The sequence below is a fragment of the Podarcis raffonei genome, chromosome 9 (assembly GCF_027172205.1).
Source record: "Podarcis raffonei isolate rPodRaf1 chromosome 9, rPodRaf1.pri, whole genome shotgun sequence".
In the NCBI taxonomy this organism is placed as follows: domain Eukaryota; kingdom Metazoa; phylum Chordata; class Lepidosauria; order Squamata; family Lacertidae; genus Podarcis; species Podarcis raffonei.
The window spans coordinates 36,916,325-36,930,747 of record NC_070610.1 but is presented as its reverse complement, the minus strand read 5'-3'; the positions used below and the strand labels follow the sequence as shown (position 1 = coordinate 36,930,747).

At 40.4% G+C, this 14,423-nt stretch overlaps 3 long non-coding RNA genes across 3 annotated transcripts; all 3 read left to right on the top strand.

Moving 5' to 3' along the window:
* The first annotated feature begins 243 nt into the window (after positions 1-243).
* Positions 244-1,857, top strand: LOC128420876 (uncharacterized). The gene is made up of 2 exons (XR_008332159.1): positions 244-1,546; positions 1,713-1,857. It is a non-coding gene; the product is annotated as an uncharacterized LOC128420876 (long non-coding RNA).
* A 7,660-nt stretch (positions 1,858-9,517) lies between these two features.
* On the top strand, positions 9,518-10,244 carry LOC128420871 (uncharacterized). Its single transcript, XR_008332154.1, has 2 exons — positions 9,518-9,887; positions 10,011-10,244. It is a non-coding gene; the product is annotated as an uncharacterized LOC128420871 (long non-coding RNA).
* A 2,218-nt stretch (positions 10,245-12,462) lies between these two features.
* LOC128420875 (uncharacterized) lies at positions 12,463-13,459 on the top strand. Its single transcript, XR_008332158.1, has 2 exons — positions 12,463-13,071; positions 13,234-13,459. It is a non-coding gene; the product is annotated as an uncharacterized LOC128420875 (long non-coding RNA).
* The last annotated feature ends 964 nt before the right edge of the window (positions 13,460-14,423 follow it).

Below are 14,423 nucleotides of genomic sequence, written 5' to 3'. Positions count from 1 at the left end.
GCAGATACATTAAAATGTGAACATTTTGGTCTTTTTACAGTCTATGTAAAGATCCAAGTTATGCATTGTGTTTTCATTTGGTATTTTAATGTTGTGAAAAGCCCGGTGATCTTCAGAAGAAGGGTGGTATACAAATAAATAATAAATAATAAACTGTTTGCATACCAAGAAGGCATTGGCGGGTGTGGGTTTATGTACACACATGTGTGTGTGTGTGTATAATGCATGCAAACACAATAACCTTTCCAGAAGGGATATATCTTTGTAACATCAGTGACTATTTTGCATAGGGATTCCATTCCTGACCCCTGAGTACATCGGTGGAGTGTGCATAAGCCCACCCAATTCTGCTCCTGCCCCTTTTCAGACACCTTACATGCACCAATCGGACACATGTAAAATGTTCGCTGTGGTGAGCATCTCTCATGTGATTTATGTGTGTCTAAGTAATATCACTCTTTTATGGCAAACAATTAATGAAATCAAGCAAGCAAGCAAAGAAACAAACAAACAAATAAAATGAGTACTAGCACCCATGATTTTATATCTTCTCCCTTCCCCCTTTTGAAATTTAAACTTTGCTTTCCACAAATAAGAAATCCCACTGTGATTTTTACAGGAGTTAAACTGAAAAGTAGGAGAGTTTGGTCTAGCCGCCCTTGCATTGTAGTCAGTTCACTCCTCTCAATCCCCATCTGAAAGCAATTGAATAATTGCATAATGGGTTTAGGCTTTCAGCCGCTGAAATAATGCCATTATGAGTAACAGACGGAATGTCCAGGACGAGAGGACAACTTCTAACCCTACTGAAACATCCACATTTGACTGTTATTTTCAGTTGAAAATCCAAGTATATGTACATGTTGAAAGAAGATCAAGTAAGGTAGAAAAAAATGTCATGAATGAGAGAGACTGTTGCAAAATATTAGCAATCCTTTATGTCATTTTGAAATTCTCTTTGTCTTATCTCACAATCAGTGCACTTTGAACACTCTAAGCAAAGTTTAGGAAAGTACTGTTTTCTCGAAAATACTACATGTTAGGGCCACTGCTTCTCAGTGCTATTTTTCTCAGAAAAGAGGTGTGAGAACTCAGCATTAACACCTCCCTTGTTCTTACAATGGCAATGCCACCCACCTGAGAGGTGCCAGAACTGAGTTCCGGTGAATTCCAGCCGAAGAAAAGCCCTGCTACTTCTATTTTTTTCTACCAATACCCTTCAGTCACTATATATGGTCATATATATGTCATATTTCAGTGAACAAAGGGCTGCTGTAACAACCATGTGTGACATAGCTACAGATTTTATAAAAGCGGCAGATCAGGTACAATGCTTCAGAAACTCGCATAACATCTGAGTAGACAGTTGGGGCACAGAGGAGCAAAGGATAATGTCTCTGTTCCTGGATCCTTGAAACATCAAGAACAATGTCAAGCCGAAGAGGTAGTACATATGCCAGCAGGAGGATCACTCGTAGAGGTTCTACCAGAGGGAGGAGCAGAAGATGCAAGTCAGGTGCAGAAATGCCAATTAAAAAAAGGAAAGGTAAATTTCAACTTTGACACGCAATTACAATCCATTAGGTGGGGATCTTAAACTTGCCAATCTTTTGAATTTTGAACACCAATTTAATTTGATTGAGTGTTGTGCAGTATATTTCAAAGAACCATACTTTAATGCTTAATCATTGGATTTTGTTTTTATGTTGCAGGGTATGTCCGCGTCTGTGCAGTATACTATTACTGGAAAGGAAGAAAATGATTTCCAGTGATTCCCTTTCCATTGCTTAGAACTTCCATCTTCTGCATTGGTGAATCACAGTGACATCTCCCATAACATGGAAACCCATCAGATAAGTCATCAATGAGCCAAGGAACGACCGCAGGATTCAGGAGTGCTCCTATTACAGTGCTAGGCCTGTCAGTAAACTCATTAACAAAAACCGTTGTCTTTGGTGTCATCCTAAATATTCCATCACTTTGATCTCTGATGTTTCATTCCACTTTTTTGTTTTTGTTTTAATGGATCTATTAAAAACGATGGTGAGATTTGCTGAAAAGGAAAAGCAGAGTAATCAAATTATGCAAGCCGTCTAAGCAAGCAAGATTAGACGACCACAAATTTACATTCCCCATATGCATCACTTTGGAGGCAAAACGGGAGGTGAAACACATGCAATTATTTCCTGACCTCATAAGAAAGAGTACAGTCTAAAGACCTGCACACGTTTTGCTTGATGCTCATATAAAATCACATTGGATGTGATTCAAGGGATAAACACCGGTGTGATGGACAGAAAGGGGGTGGAATGGAAGCCCTTCCATGTAGGACAACTATGTCAAACAAAAGAAAGTTGGAGGTCCAACAGCTCACCCATCTGGATGCCCAGATTTTTTTTTATCAAAACATCACCAAGTTTGAGGAGAAGTAACCAGAACTAGGATCAGTGCTTATCTTTTAAAAATATTGCCTGCAGTCCAAGTCAAATGTGCCCCCCAACTATGTGTTGCCTCTCAAAATCTATTCCCCAGAGCCACTGCTGCTCCCCTGTCTCAACCCTGCCCTACACAAGCCTCTAAAATCCAAAAGTGTAGTTTGAATACTGACTGTTGTGATGTGGACCCTGCAGATCCTATTTCCATGCCTTGTCCTGATATTTATTAACTTATTCAAGTTATTTATTGGTTTCTTTGAGGACACATTTATTGATGCGCACATTTCTGCAAGTGTTTCACCCTAATATGATGCATTTTTATATATATATATATATATATATATATATATATATATATAGATATATAGATATATATATATAGATATTTATTGGAATTTTCAAAAAATAAAGAAAAAACATAAAAAACCAATTAAAAACACATAAAATTTACATTTCTTACTGTCAATAACCAATTTCCTTGACTTCCCCACACCTCCCCTTCTTGTATTCCAGTTCCAATTTTTAGCTCAGCAAGTTCTTGTCCCCAAACTTTACCTTATTTTCTCTAATTCATTTTAGTTAACCAATTTTAACTTATAAATCTCAATCTTTATGCACCAATACTTATTCTTAAAAATCTTTTTCTAAGGTCAGCCCCATCATTTTAGTTAACCAATTTTAACTTATAAACCTCAATCTTTATACGTCAATACTTATTCTTAAAGGTCTTTTTCTAAGGTCGGCCCCAATTCCCTTCCCCGAAATCCCCATTTTTATGTTAGTGGCAAAACCAAATTAAATGAAACAGAATATAGTTATACACCCTTTGGATTCCCAAAGCCCCACCACCCCCTTTCCCGGTTTTGAACCCCAACAAAAGTCCATCAGTCCATCTGCAGTCAGCCTGGCGACCTCACGTCCGAGGCTCTCAATTCTCTCTCAATTCCTCTCTGCCGGTTTTTCTGATAGTCCTTTATATTAAACTCCAAATCTCGAAGGAGCTCTGTCCCAGTAAGGTCCATGTTTCTTCCAGCCAGGCCTCCATATTTAAAAATGGAGCCAAAATCTTGTTTCTTACTTCTCTTAAGTCCAAATGTCCCAAAAGCTCCAGTTTCCACTTTAGTCAGGTTTGTATTCCATAGGTCTTCAGATCTCCACATAGAGAGATCTCTCCATTCTCCCTTCTTCAATTCAAACCAAATTTTCATCATCCTGATCTTATTTTCCTTTATATCCATCTTAACCGGCCTCTGGCTCTCCTCAATCATCTGTGGCATTATAGCTCCTCCTCCTTTTTCCTTCAAATCATCATGTTCCTCTTTCATCACATTCTCAGATTTCTCAAATTTCTTTTCTTGTTCAGCTGCAAAAAATTTTAAGTTCAGCTGCAAAAACTTGAGTCAAATCCCTCCCAGGCTCAGCAACTTTATTTACTGTTCCATTCAGTATTGTAACATTTGTAGCCAAAACATCACTCTGTTCCTGCAACTTTCCCAAGAGAAAAAAAGTCCTCTCCTGTTCAGCCAGTGTTTTTCCACTTACAGCCATTTTTGTAATGTCCTAAACCCCTTCTAGAGGGATTCTAGTTTCTTAGTATCTTCCAGTTCCAACCCAAAAGTCAAGTTAGCCTTTTCTTCTTTATTTTTAACAATTTGTTACCAAATTGTAACGAATATAGCCAGCAAAGACAGCAGAAACAAAGTTCTCCTTTTTTCCCAACTTTGACAGCTAGTTTGACAGCTGTCAAAGTCTTTATGTCTTTATGTCTCTTCCGCAGGCTCTCTCACCGATCGCTCCCGGGTCTTGGGGGAGGGGTGAATTCCGTTCTCAATGTTAGCTCTTATCCTCCAGCACAATCACTTAAATTGCCAAAACGTGGAGTTAATTGCTTTTATCCACAAAGAAGAAAGGTATTCTCACAACCTTAGTTGTAAAATCCTTGCTTTACGATGTTTACAAGGCGGGTAGGCGGACTTCCTCTTTACACCTTACCCGGTCGTGCCTAATTCCCAAAGAAAAGTTCCCTTTTAAGTCCAATTTCCGTATTACTCACGGGTTGTTGCTTTTAATCCAAATGTTCAGAGAAAGAAGTCAGCGCTCTCCGTCCATGGCATGCGGCTTCACTCAGCAGGGGAAGCAGTCGACTCACAGCACCACGCCGCTCTCCGTCCCCCGTTCCGGAGCCTTTAAAAAGGCTCCTTCGCGGGTCGGGGGGGCGCAAATGGTGCCCGCCGAGTCACCAGGTCCACAGGCTTCAGCGCCTGTGGTTTCTGAGGGTCCCCGCGTCGCCGCCGCGGCAGGACCCGACCCCTGCTGAGCCGATTCCCTCCGGAGCTCGGAGGGAATCCGCCATTAGGCGATGGCGCTAACCCTAATTGTTACTTTCCCTAATTGTAATGCACACACTACTCCTGCATGCAAATTTAGGTAGACATTTTTTGGTTGAGAAATTGCATCTAGAGAAGCACAAATGCTTAAGAAGAGCTGCTTTTTGGTTAATGTATCATTTTGGGAAGTGCAAAGTAATGAGGCTTGCATTAAATTTTCTCTCCCATCCATATTACCAAATAAAGTACAGTATTTGAGGGATGGGAAATAAACATCACCCCCTAAAACTGGTGTCCATAAACATGTTTTTTTAAAAAAAATAAAATGGGTGAGGGTACAATATTTTAGATTTGTCATTAAAGATTGTTTTCATTTCTCTGTTTTCAAACCTTTCACCCAAACATGCATCTGGGGACACATTTATTTACCTTTTACTATATATTTGCATGGTGGTAGTGCTCCTGTTGTGACCCCCCCCCAACCGCCCTGAGGTTCATCTGTTACTCCGTTTTATGCAACAAGTTATAAGACCTTTTGATTTGCCCGGGCCTATTTAAAGTTTTTAGCCAACTTCCCCCCCGCCCCCCGTTCCTCAGTTATTTTTTTACTGTCGGTGCCATTATTATTTCTGTCTGGTTTTATTTCATTTCTTACATTATTTGGGAAATGGCTTTAAATTGGAGCACATATTTGAAACCCATGCGTATGTAAATGTTTGAGGTGCAACCCTGCTTGCCTGCCTGCCCTTTCTTTTGCCCTCCCTTGAGATGAGCATACTGTTACACGGCAGTAAGGGTCACACACTGCGTTTCATCACAAAGGAGGGCATGACATCACAAGCCTTTGTGAGGTGCTGCGCTTGGTTTAATAAATGGACAGAGACGCCCCCAGCAAATCACCAGCTCTGAAAGGCCCATCAAGGACAGGTGGTGCTCCAGCTGCCAAGAGCTCGGGAGGACAAGATCACCATCAGAATGGCCAGATTCAGACGCAGCCGGAGCCGGAGCCTAACTCGCCGAAGGAGGCGAAAGGCCAGCCAAGCGAGTGGATCTGGAAGGAGGCGGGGAAGGCGACGTGGGAGGAGGAGAGGTAAGAAAAAATCCCAAAACCCTACATACCCATTTAGGACATTTAACATTATCACTATATACCACAGGTCTAATGGGTTACATTAAATAACTGGTGCTTGTTATGTTTATTTCCAGGAAGGGGGAAAGGTCGTCGCAGAAGAGGGAGAGGAAGAAGACATTAAATGACTCCCTTTGCTGTGTCCTCTGCCCTTGATTCCGGGTCATTCACCTCAGCAAAGCCACCAGTGAAAAACAAAGTCAAACGAAACCACCCCTTGAAACAAAAACCAAAAAAAGGAAGAATGTCCAAGAACCAGGGAGCCTGAAACAATTTGAAACTTGCCACCTGTCAATAAATGCTGACATTTCATTTTTTTGTGTCCGTACTTTTTGTGGGGAAAGTTGTACGCAGCAAAGCAAAGTTATAGATGTTGATGGCAAGACAGCTGTGGGCAACTCAGGTTTTTCCATCCTGGGTGATCTGAAAGCTGTCAGCTTGGCTCCCAGTACACATTTCAAATTCCAGTGGTATAAATCAGAAAGAGGGTGGGAGGTTTATCTTGTCGTTTTCTTATTTACAAATATAAAAGCACTTGGAAATAACTCAAAAGCGTTATCAACATCAGTTACTTACCCCCTCAGGGCACACATTCAAGGTATAAGGTGTACAGAAAACTGAAGCAACAACAAGCCAAGCCCAAAGATGATGGGCATTGTGAATAATTTTGGCAAACAAAGTGATCGGTGCCAGATTCTGCACAACAGAAGGGAGTTGCGAAGTCATTTATTTTGATTTCAATAAATTCTCAAATTTATTAATAGATAGGACCCTTACAAACCTTTCAAAGTTTGCATGAGTTTTAGTGGTATGAATTAATGTTCTTAGCTCTATTCATTTAGAGAACATGTGCTACTCAGATGACAAAGGCTCATAATAGAACCAATTTTACAAAAGATAATGAGCTAAGGATCCTTGGTAGTGCCTAACCGAAAAGACGCTGGGAACAAATGGAACAAGCTGAGGTTTTGGATGGGTTAGCGTGGTATGATGGGGCAAATTGACCCAAGATAATACCACAACAGCTTGTGATTATTACCTTTAAAATATTAGATAAATGGAGGCATAGTCTCATTCCTGGTTTTTCATTATTAAGCTTAACCAAATATTACCTAGCATTCAGAACCAATCCATGGGCTTAAAAATGGAGAGGGTGTGTTAATTAGTGCAGCTTCACTAATTCATGTATAGTTAAGACAATTTTTTAAAAAACAACATCCCAAACATAAATAATCTTGGAAGCAATCCCAAACAGTCAAACAATTCCACACATTCATCTACTTTGAGAAATCAGCTTTGACTAATAAAAATGGCCAAACATGGTTTGACACCCCACATTCTTTTCATATGTGGCTGTTATGTAAGTGATAACACATTTCAAGTTATCTCCGATACATACTCATGGTGCCAGTAGGATTTCCTTTGCTGATGGAAAATGTACCTCAAGTGAAGCTTAAAAATGTTTGAACCTCCAGGCTAGAACATAAGTCTTGTGAATATTCTGGGACTCAAATCTCAAGCTTCAGTATTACAATGCCATGGATTATTATGTTTGCTGAAAAGGAAAGAATAGAGTTTGAGATTACCTATTTCAGTAAAAGTGAAAACTGATGCTCTTAGCCACTATCCTACAGCAGACTGCATGATACAGATATCTTAGCAAGTAAAGCATTAAAGCAAGGATGAGGAACATGTGGACCTCCATACATATATTTTTGGACCACAACTCCCATCTCTGACCACTCGTCACGTTAGCTGGAGCAGCTGGGAGTTAGAGCCGAATAGCATCTCTACATTAAATAAACACCTCTCCAAGGCTCCAGACAGGGTTGTTCCCAGTCCTACCTTGAGATTCTAGGAATTAGATAATCTACAATTGAGCTGAGGTCCTTCCCCCAAGAGATTGCCTTGGCTCATTTTTTAATCCTCCAAAGCATGGATTGGAGGGTTGCCTTAACTACCCATAAGAAGACACCCTAGAATATATATGAATAAAAACATTTCTGAGCTACAAGTCTGTTCCATGTTAGTCCTAAGGTACTCACATGTAAAACTGTATTATATTAGAGCAATAAAGATGGAATTTGTAAGATTACAAAATGTAACAGGTATGGTAACGTTTAAACTGAGTTCCACAAGTAAAGTTTATGAACATTTATTTTTTGTGTTGCGATTCGAGGACCCGATCCCCGCTTGGGGAATAAAGACACGTGGACACAGAATGTAAGGTTAATGGGTAAGATAAAGGAAACAACTTTATTGATTACAGCATGTGAGAAGGTATTGGCTTAGGCATTGGACCACGGAACATTAGACTCCACCCACTCGTAGAGAGGTGAGTCTGAGGAGGGGTTAACCACCAGTAGGGGAAGCCTGTTGATGCTAATCCAACTATAGGCTCTCTTTCTGATGTCACCGAGGGTCGTGCCATGGCTCCCCGCCACACGGGCATCGGACAGGATCCACGACCGCCGGATTCCTTTAGCGGAATACCCAAAATTGCCGGGGAAGGCGATGGCCACACCTTGCCCCCCGAAACACCAACAACACATTCCAATGCCTAACCGCCAAATACCACAAAAGTTGTGGCGGTTGCTACGAGTTAGGCGAAAAAAACCAAGAGGCCGGGCCAATTTAGCCAATTGGAAAAAACTCCTACCAGGCTCCCTGGTTAAACAGGGCGACCAACCAGAGGTCCATAGCAAAGTCTCAGGAACAGCTAATCTAAAGGGAGTGGAGGGTGGGTGACTCGGAGAAAATGTGTGTGCAATGGTGGGGATGGCTGGCGGGGCTGCGTTTGAGCAGCAAGCCACACCACTGCCGAGCTTCCCTATTGGGTGCCCAACCGGGGAGGGGCGTGGCACGCCAGCCCTGGAGTTGAAGCAGGGGGCGGAGCGCCCTCTGCATGATGCAGAAATCGTCTCCCGATCACAACCCCTTCCCTTCCTGGGAGGAGGAAAGGCTTTGGCAAAGTTTTCTTCCTACACAAATGGTCAGATCAGAGAGAAGTCTTCTGCTCGCAACATCTATTCATCAATCACTGCATGGTTTTTGATGATTGGTCAAGGCATCTCATACTTTTAAATTAAAACATTTTGTTCCCTAATCAGTGAATATAATTTGGGTGTATGCAGAGGTTTTAGTGGGCAACTGTAGAAAATAAGGATGAATTAATCTGTCAGTGTTGGTTCCTCTCCATTTCTTATTTTTCCAGTTCTAAGTTCAATTCTCCACATGTCTGCATCAGTTTGTGATTTTTTTCTTAAACTGCTCTCATAAAAATTCACCAGCATTTTAGAGAAAATGTCTCCTAATATACACACATGTATATGCACTTTTCTTTAATGGACACTTTTTTGCAATGTCCCTTAGTATAATTCAGTTTTACATGTTATTTTCAATTAGTATATGGATTTCTGTATGGAGTTTTTTGGCTGAAGAACTGCACTGCAAAATTTGGAGAAGTGATCATTTCAAAATATGCTTGTGCTTTGGTTCACACATTGTGAAGTGTGTGTTTGATAAGTCCACTTTCAAATGAGAACAGCACTGAATTTCTCTATCATCCCTAGAAAGTAGCATGTAATAAGGCATGCAGATCCTTTTGGGGATCAAGGAATGGGATCAAGGACAGGTGAGTGAATGCTGAAACTGCCTTGCTGGATAAATTGGCCATATATACAAACCTGGTTATTGGCTGGCTGCATGCAAAGGTCACCCATTGTATTACATCACAGTTGGGTAACGTGTCATTGGCCATTGTCTTCTGGCTATAAAAAAGCCAGCGATGGCCAGCTCAAGCCTTAAGCTCTCAAAGGCCCATCAAGAGCAGGTGGTGCTCCAGCTGCAAAGAGCTTGAAAGACAAAAGACACCATCTGAAATGGCAAGATTCAGACGCAGCCGGAGCAGAAGCCTCAGTCGCCGTCGCCGTCGGCGGCGACATGGTGGCAAAGGTGGAAAGAAACGTGGACGGCGACGTGGCAGGAAAGGGAAAGGTAGGGAGCTGTTAAGTACCCGTTTGGGAAAAAAATGTAATAATGGCTGTGTGATAATGGCTGCTTTGTACCATAACTGAGGCATAGGAAGTGACAGTGTTTTTATTTTCTGTCTCTGTCTAGGTAAAAAGGGAGGTCACAGGAGGAGGAGAAGACGACACAAGAAGGACTAAATAAAAGTCCCTCTTCATCGTCTCTGGCATCCCCTGATTCCCCACACTGCTTGCCTCTGGAGCACCTGCGAAACAGAACAAAAAAGACACAAACCTTCTCAGAAACACCCAGGATGACTTCCCCACCATCAAGGAGGCTGAAACAATTTGAACAAACCACCTGTCAATAAAACATTGGACATTTTATTTGCCTCTTTGTTTCATTCATTAGGGCATACTGTGGGAAGGAATAGGGAAGGTAACAAAAATAAGATGTTGCTCTATTTTAAGAGAGATGTTGCTCTATTTTAAAACGTGATCTTCAGCACAGAGGTCCAGTGGCGCAGTAGGTCTGCAATGCTCCCGAATACTGAATAAACAAGGTTGTATCCTAAGGCCACAATTCTACACCTACTTGGCAGTAAGCTCCCATTGAACACTCTGGAATGTGACTACTGATTGGACACACATAGGATAAGGTCAGGTTCTTTAATACTTTTATACCTCAAGGTATGGGCAAACTCACAACTGTCAAAACTTTGCTACACTCCCCCCCATTTTTTTTTATCAGTAATATAATGCAGGTAATACTTTTAAACTTTAGCACTGCCAATATCCTATGGAGCACAGGAGAGGTCACCACAGCAGTTGAGATTGATGTGGGTGGAATCTACACACATATAAAAGAACACTGTAAAAATGCCTTTTTAAAAAAGCTTAAAAAAATAACATTGAATTTGCCATAGCTTACTGTCACAATCTAGTGTCACATTTGTATATTGTATTTTACAACACACTTAAAGCGTTTCATTTGCAGCTGTATAGCTGAGTCTGTGGACTGTTGACTGGTAGGGATGAGCTATGGCATAGAGAGGTTCCATTTGTATCCTGCATTCTGAAATGGAGTGATTTCAAGTTATTGAAGGAAGAGGCAGAAAGATAGAAAAATGAAATCACAATCTTGGAGAAAGGACACATTGCTAATGAACAGCCAGAACATGGAAATCTCACCGAAAAAGAAAGTTCAGTTTTATTTTCATCATTGTCTTTGGATTTTGTCACTGGTGTATTTTAAGGTGGTGGTGATGGTGGGAAATATAAGCACAAAACCTGGGTGGCACTAGAACAAACGTGCACATATTATTTGGGGGACCAGGACATTTAGAATATGCATCTTGTCCATCAGTCGCTTTAGACATCTTGAAAAGACATGTTTTTACCCAAGCTTTCCCTGACCCATAAGATCAGACAGTCTTCATTTCTCCAAATTCCCCTAAATTCTTGCTTTTATATGCTTCTAGGCCACTGTTTTACTGGTTTTTGTGTTGTAATTTTGTTTTAATGACCTTCTTTTAATGCTGTAGACATTTTTATTTTTTATTTTTAAAAATGTGGTTTGTAAATGCTTTTAAATATGGGAGACAATTCACATAGTAAGTAAGCCCCCTTAGATAAAGAAATTCACTTTGCTGAGGTTTCTGGAGTTTTGGTACAATAGGAATTAAAATTGGTAAATATATCTGGTGTCTGGCTACACTGTTTTCATAAAACTGTAACTCCAATTTCTTACTATGTTAAAACATTTTTATCCTGCTTTCTATACAAGATACCCCGAGCATAATATTTTAGCTGAACCCCCACTGCATTGGGATAATACCAGGACAATGTATTAACATATGACTTTTTCTGCTGTTGTGTGTAGCAAAAGCCATTACAAAGCAAGACACACATAAAACAAAATACAATTTAAACTGGGTATTGGGTGAAATAAATATTTGCTCCTCTGAAGAAATTAACTTGTCATTCCCACAAACCTTTCTCTAGGTGCAACTCTAAAGGCAAAACATCAGGAAAGGAGGGGTTGGAAGTCAAGAAGAAATTTTGGGAAAGAAATTGTAAAGGACGATAAATGTTTTGGAACATTTTTGGAGATTTAATAACAAATGACACAAGGGCAAAACAAGCTACCTTTTCAGAAATGTTAAGGTAACCTGTCCCATAATAAAAAATTATTCAGGTACCCCATTGATCTGTCACCTGAGAGATTTAAATATTTGGACAAGGCTGTTCATAAGTCCTCATAAATTGGGCAAACAAGTAAATAGTTGGGTAAATCTTCAGGCACATATGCCCGCATGGGCAGACTCTCTCTTCAGGTGGAATCTGGCAATCAATGGATCCCCCTTTTTCTAATACTGGCACATAAAAGACAGATAAATTTTACTCCATGGCTTTGCACATAGTTTTTATATAAAATTCGTGCTGTATTCTGTCACCCATGGGATGGCATTTTAAACAAAATCTCAACATTATTTTTACATCACCACCTTACTGTACAATTCACATAAATTCACCACCTATAAATAGGTTTTCCCACCTATAAATGTTTCAGGGATGCCATACTTGAGAGTCTCAATTACCTTTTGTATTAATATCCTTTCAAAACTCCAAAATACAGGTGGAAATTTCCCTATTTTATGTCAGCTATTAAAATAAGTTATTTGTCCTTTCTATGATTTTCCTGGTGGTAGACAAAAACATATGGAAGGGGCAATATGAGGATTTCAAACCTTTGTGGGTTTTAATAAAACATTTAGGATTTTTCCTAGAGGTTTTTGCGAAATCTACTGAGTTAATGACTCTTAAGTCAATGATAGTGCTACTGTAATTTCCCTTATATGGTCAATCATGTGGGCAGAATACAGATCTCCATATAAGGGTTCACCCATTGTATTTCATCACAACTGAGTTGACCTGATACATCATCAGCCTTTGTTAGACTTGGTCACTAGTTTCCAGGGGTGGGGCGTGGAAAGCCAAGTGGTGCCACTACAGTTCACAACCTCTGAAAGGCCCATCAAGGCGGGTGGTGCTCCAGTTGCTAAGAGCTCAAAGGGGAAGCACAGTAACAGACATGGCAAAATTCAGACCAATCAGGAGCATGACCCGTTGCCACCGCAGAAAGCCACAAAAGAGACGTCATGGAGGTGGATCTGGAGGAAAAAGGAGACAGCCTGGGAAAACAAAGAGAGGTGAAGACTTTTGTGCATCACTTAAACTAGAGGGGTGCTACAGCTTTGTAACACATCTGGCAGTTGGCAGCCTCCACTCATAAAAATGTGATTTATTTCTGAAGGAGCATTCAGGTTATTAAGCGTACTAAGTATTGATGGTGTTTTCTGTCTCTTTTCCAGGTCACAGGTCCCATGGTCTCAAGAGGCAGAGGAAGAGGAGACACGACTAAATTCCCTCTTCATGGTCTTCTCTGTTCTTGATCTGAAAATCTGACCTTTCTAAAACTTCCACCAAACATGAAATTGAAGCAAATTTTCCATCAAGAGACCCAGGATGTCTTCCCAGGAATCAAGGAACAGAAAAACATTTGAGCAAGGCCACCTGTCAATAAATGCTAGCATTTAATTCCTGTTTCATGTCTCATTCAACTGTAGGAGGGTGATGGCTTGATGGAAAGATATTTACACAACTTTACACAACTGTTGGTTTTTGACATTCACACTAATAGGTCAACATTCAGTTATCACTTCACGCCCAATAAAAATGCTCATGTTCTCTTGTATGTTCTGCTCATGTAGAAATATATCTACCATATGACAGTATATTGCAACTGAAGCATTAGTGACCAGGATGCACCATATATTTTACACTGCAACTTATCTGGGGACTATCTGGACAATAAATAAATAAGTGAATGTGACAAGTATCAGAGGATTTTGGGATGAACTTTCTTTCCTTTTCAGTATTGACTGTTCACTATCTATAAAACAGCAGCTTTTCTCCTTTGCTTGATTCCCCTAACAGTCTCTAAGGAATATGAACATTCTTTTTGGGTGAATCTCAGAACACTGAGACGTTACTAGGATAACCAACTGCCACTGGCTATTTCCCAACAAAAGGAGAGAGAAACCTTACACTGCAATTCCCATCTCAAAGCCACATTTCTGATCCTTCAAATATATCTTGTTTGTTGGGAGAGGAGGGACTTGGGGACAATGTGGGCGGGACAGGTGTATGCCCCTGCCTCCACAGCCACTTTGAGCCCCCAGATATTCTTTTGAAGGTATTTTCTATCTACCCTCCTGTTCTCCAGTATTTTCTTTTGGAGCCAATTTGAAATCAGCACAAGCGTATTTTCTTACAAGGGGGATTTTCTCATATTAGCCTCTTTATTTTCTTCTCAAGTTCATCTCTTTCCTGCCCATTTGTTTCTGACTAATATTCCTGCCTTCCTGCCTTATTCTGTGCAGCTCTTCATGCATGGAGTAACTCTCTCCACCCATATATATATATATATATATATATATATATATATACACACACACACACACACACACACACACACACACATCAAAATATGCACAAATAA